Raw genomic sequence first — 6036 nt, 5'->3', positions numbered from 1 at the left:
GATCTGGGATCAAGCCCATTGCACTTTACTTATACTGAAAAAAACATCATCCACTCATTTTTCTAGTACATTCCTTCCCTCTTTTCTTTTTTTTAATAAAAGCATCAGATAAAAAAATGACCTCAGTAAAATAATTTAATACCTGCACATTATGGGTGTCCAGAAAATAGCAGGAAGGATCAGCATACACAGCCAAATTACACATCCCATGGTAATGACTTCTCTGGAAGTGAACAATGTATGTATGGTTCAATGAGTTCAGACGATTGACATGGCAGCAAACCCATGGATTTTTTACCGCTAATGCCTGCAATTACCACATTAGAAATTCCAAAGAACATAACTGAGTTCCTTAGAAGGAATACGAAAGAAAAAAAAAAATTATCGCTGTAAGTAAATCACTCTTCTGACATGACACTCCTTAGTGATGTATTTCCAGCAAAAGTTCATATACACTGTACATTCGTTCTGTGCAATTAGGAAAAAAAACAAATGTTGAATTAAAACATAAAATACAGCATTTGGCCACTAGTTGGCACTAAGTATCTCAGGAACCCGCTTCCTGATTGACCAGGAGGAGGATCTGTGTGACAATAGTGAATAATCATTCCCTATTGTCACACCACTGGGTGGGCTTGGGGCGCAGTGCTCTGCTCCCTGAGCCCACCCTTTTTTGAAGCCTATTAGAGCCTCTGGCTCTAATCATGTGCTTAAAAAAAAAAAAAAACGAAAAAAAACCCCATTGAACTCCATTCGTCCGGCGCCCTGCATATAGATTAGAGGGCCGGACGCATGGATGGGGGGGGGGGGGGAGGCGCCCCTGCGCCTCCAATGGACGGGCCGCCCCTGCTCCGGTTTCCTCCCACACTCCAAAAACATGTTGGTAGGTTAATTGGATCCTGTATAAATTGGCCTTACTATGTGTAGGTAAGAATGTGATTTAGGGACCTTAGATTGTAAGCTCCTTGAGGGCAGGGACTGATGTGAATGTACAATGTATATGTAAAGCGCTGCATAAATTGACAGCGCTATATAAGTACCTGAAATAAATTGGGCAGCAAAGTGGTTAGCACTTTCACCTAGCAGTAAAAGGGTCACTGGTTCGAATCCAACCACAACACTACCTATCTGGAGTTTGCATGTTCTCCCTATGCCTGCATGGATTTCCTCCGGATACTCTGGTTTCCTCCCACACTCTAAAAACATGATGGTAGGTTATTTGGATCTTGTATAAATTGGTCTTACTATGTGTATGTAAGAATGTGATTTAGGAACCTTAGATTGTAAGCTCCTTGAGGGTAGGGACTTATGTGAATGTACAATATTTATGTAAAGCGCTGCGTAAATTGACAGCGCTATATAAGTACCTGAAATAAATACTTCAACGATTTACATTCAATGGGAGAATATGTTTAGTCCTCAGCCCCCCTTATCAGCTTTGTGGCCCTTATCTGGACTCCTTCCAGTTCCAGCACATCCTTTCTGAGTTTTGTTGACCAGAACTGGACGGCATACTCAAGATGTGGCCGGACTAGTCTTGTAAATTAGTTGTATTATATTTTTATCTCTTGAGTAAATACCTTTTATAATGCATGCTAACAATCTGCTTGCTTTGCTTGCTGCAGCTTGGCATTGAGTGTCATTGTCCAGACTGTGATCTACTAGGACCCCCAGATCTTTTTCTATCCTGGATTCACCCAGAGGTTCTCCCTCTAGCGAGTAACTTTCATTCGTGTTTTTTGTCCCAGGACAGAGCTTTGGGGTACCCCACTTACCACTAGTGATGGGCCGAACACCCCTCTGTTCGGTTCGCATCACAAAATCTCGAACAGGGAAAATGTTCTAGCGAACATGCAAATTCTATTAAAGTCTATGGGACATGAACATGAAAAATCAAAAGTCCTCATTTTAAAGGCTTATATGCAATTTAAAACAATCATTTTTACAGGAGCAGTGATTTTAATGGTGCTTAAAGTGAAACAACAAAAATGAAAAATTCCTATAAATATGGTGCCTGGGGGGTCCCCTTAATGTGCCTGTAAAGTGGGGCATCTGTACGATGTATGTAGCCTGCTGCAGCAATACTAACATCTCTAAAGGAAAAAATGTCATTTAAACTTGCTCACGGCTGTAATGTACTGTCGGCTCCCGGCAATACAGATAAAAAAATGAAAAAAAAACGGCGTAGGGTCCCTCCCAGTCCTTTCTTGGCCCTTTGTCAAAATGTAAAATAAAAACCGGCGTGGGGTCCCCCCCAAAATCCATACCAGACCCTTATCCGAGCATGCAGCCTGGCAGGCCAGGAAAGGGCGGGACAAGCGAGCGCCCCCTCATGAACCAAACCGACATCATGACATCAGAAGGGGGCGGTGCCACTGGGTGATGTAACCAGATGGCCCCACCCGTTGCCTATAAAAGAGCTGTCAAAGCTGAAGAGCAGCATACGGCGGGTAGCCTCTGGAGAGGCGGAAGCGTTTTTGAATTTTCTTCTATTTTTTGGGTCCGGCGCACGTCATGATTGATGATGGATTTACATCGAGGGACACTATTTTTATTTTTTATTTTTAATAAAGGACTTGTCAAAAACTGTGTTCTGTGGTTTTTACTTTTTTACACTTTTTTGGTGAATGGGTAGGGGTACAATGTACCCGATACCCATTCATATGGGGGGGGGGTGGGATCTGGGGGCCCCCTTGTTAAAGGGGGCTTCCAAATTTCTGATAAGCCCCCCCCCACCCGTAGACCCCCACAACCCCAGCCCAGGGTTGTGGGGAAGAAACCCTTGTCCCCATCAACATGTTGACAAGGTGCTTTGGGGGCACCCCAAAGCACCCTCCCCATGTTGAGGCAAGCGACCTGGTATGGTTCAGGAGGGGGAGGGGCGCTCCCTCGCCCCCCCTCCCTGGCCTGCCAGGCTGCATGCTCGAATAAGAGTCTGGTATGAATTTTTGGGGGCACTCCATGCCATTTTGTTTTTAAATTTCGGCCTGGAGTTCCCCTTAAAATCCGTACCAGACCCAAAGGGCCTGGTATAGATTTTGGGGGGACCCCACGCCATTTTTGTTTTATATTTTGGCATGGAGTACCCCTTAAAATCTGTACCAGACCCAAAGGGCCTGGTATAGATTTAGGGTGGGACCCCATGCCATTGTTTTTTTTTAATTCTGTCATAGGGTTCCCCTTAACCACTTAAATACAGGGCACTTTCACCCTCTTCCTGCCTAGACCTATTTTCAGCTTTCAGTGCTCATTGGCATCTATGGGAAATATTAGTCAGCTTAGCATGGCACTGCTCCCTGTCTTTAACATTGGTGTCTATGGGAAATCTTAGTTAGCTTGGCATGGCATTGCTCCCTGTCTTAAACACTGGCATCTATAGGAAATATTGGTCAGCTTGGCATGGCATTGCTCCCTGTCTTTAACATTGGCATCTACTGTATTGGAAATATTGGTCAGCTTGGCATGGCACTGTTCCCTGTCTAATATTGGTGTCTATGGGAAATCTTGGTCAGCTTGGCTTTGCACTGCTCCCAAACTATAAGTGACAGGGACGCCAAACTTGGGGATCAAGTCTATCTATCTATCTATCTATCTATCTATCTATCTATCTATCTATCTATCTATCTATCTATCTATCTATCTATCTATCTATCTATCTATCTATCTATCCATCTATCCATCCATCCATCCATCCATCCATCCATCCATCCATCCATCCATCCATCCATCTATCTATCTATCTATCTATCTATCTATCTATCTATCTATCTATCTATCTATCTATCTATCTATCTATCTATCTATCTATCTATCTATCTATCTTGTGTTAATATTTTTAGAACACTTACTGGCAGGGGGTACCGACACCGCCAGGAATTTCACCCTCTGCAGGGTCTTTGAGGTTGTCTGTAGAGAACAATAAGTCATTATGATTGTTTTAAAACTTTAGAAAGTTCCCAAAAGGAAATCCTATTATTTGTTTTGGAACGTGTAGACATAAAATTTACATCAAAAGGCATTAGTAGATTCTAGTTCTGCAAGGTAACTTTGCTAATAACAGGAATGTGTTATACAATATTGCAAATGTCTCAATATTCATGAAAGCGTAATAAATAATATCTGTAACGCTTGTAATACTGTATGTGGGTAATAGTTTCTATGTTGCCTTTTGCCAGACAAATGTAGCATTCCCTAACACTCGATCGTGACAGAAAAATAGCCCAGAGGTCATTTGAGCCTTAGAGTAAAAATTCACCAATAAACAAAATAGCCTAACACTATAGACTAAGATCTGTGTACAGTCTATGGAGATTTCTGTGTGAACAGCCAAATGAGCCTGCAGCTGTGTGACAGCTTCCCTCCCATTGTTAGGAAGCCTGGGACATTTAGTTGTCAGCCGAAAATTCCCAACTGACAGCTCCCTAACAACCAGGGCCGCTGATATGGCAGTACAGCCTGCCCTCCTGTACCGGGCTCAAAAGGGGGGCCCCAGGCACCTGCCTAGCAGGAGGGCCCGCTGTACTGCCTTATTGCTGACACTTGCAAATCTTATGGATTCCCCTGCAGTGCTGCCAGCTTCTACTGCTCTTTCTCCCTCTGGCGGTGCTGCAGAGGTAATGGTTCTTGGATCTGCGCCCCCTTTTACCTGCTGTGGAGCCTCTCTGTGTGCCCCCCTTCCCTGAAGCGCTTCCAGCTTCCCTCATCTACTCTCTTGCCAACAGCTGCTCTGGAGACACAGGGGTATGTTTCAGGATGGAGAGCATTGGGAGCCGATAAATATGTCATATTTACTGGTCTCTTCCTTTCCTGAATGAACACAGTGAGTGATCAGGACCGATCCCTCCTGTGTCCATTCATAACAGAAGCATAGTAAACTGTGTTTGCTATGCTTCAGTTTGTGAATTAACAGGAAGCCTCTCAACATAGAGCACTTCCCATTCATTCTCTCTCCAGTGCAGCTGGATCTCTGTCCTCAGTCCCTTTGTCTGTCGCAAAAGTGAGACATCAGGGGTCTGTTTAGACCCCTGATATTTTACCAAAGACCCCCTAGCACAACAGTTACAAATAAATAAATGAATATATAAAATTCTAATAAAAAACATAAACAAAAATTAAGATTACAAAAAAAATGTATAAAAGGAAGGGCTTGTTCACATACCGTATGCTGTGCTCTCTGAACAGCAGTCAGCATTTGGATTGCTGTTCAAAGAACATTTGACAGGCAGTGAAGTGGCATATTGCTTCCTCGCCACTTGGTTTAACCTCAGAGCTATTCATTTAAATGAGTCCTTTTTAATGAGGGTATTATTTTTGCCATGGCTGCAAAGCATAGCACCACCCCTGTGGCATTTTATCAATAATATATTTTGATATTTTTGAGGGGGGGGGGGGGGATTGACAAGTAAAATAAAGTAAAGCACAATTAAAAGAGAAGTATGATATTGTTTTTTTTCCCCTAAATCATACTTTTATAGGTGGATGCTGTATCTGTCCTCCGCGGGCTCTAAGACTCAAGCACCGCAGATCGCTCGGTTCTCAGAGCTCCCCGGGCAGAGAGCTGGTGACTGTTGTTCCCCGCTGTCTGCTCTTCCCCCCTCCTCACCCACTGAAGGGCTGGCCCGGCTCAGGCTCTCAGTGGCTCGCTCTCAGTCTAGGCATGTGGGCGGATCCCGACTATATGGTCGCGATCTTGCCCGAGCCTGAACCGGCTTCAGAGCCGGCACTACCTGTAAAGCGACCAAGGCAGCCGCCTAGGGTGCAACTTAGCAGGGGGCTCCGGCATCCTGCACTCGGAATCAGTAATGGACCGGCCGCCAGCCGGTGCAGCACTCCTTATGCTGTGCCACCTGAGCGCTACAGCAAGCCACGCTATGTGAGGACCTCCAGTGTCGCCGAAATCCCCATAGGAAAGCATTAAATAATGCTTTCCTATGGGGAGGTCTAATGCGTGTGCATGGCCATTGCCACAAATGCGCATTAGGTCTCCCCCGCTGGCTGACGTCGGCAGGGGGGAGGAGAGTAGGCAGGGCATGTCCC

This window comes from Pelophylax lessonae (genome assembly GCF_965119305.1).
Source record: "Pelophylax lessonae genome assembly, chromosome: 1".
Lineage (NCBI taxonomy): Eukaryota > Metazoa > Chordata > Amphibia > Anura > Ranidae > Pelophylax > Pelophylax lessonae.
Note: the sequence above shows the minus strand (reverse complement) of the source record.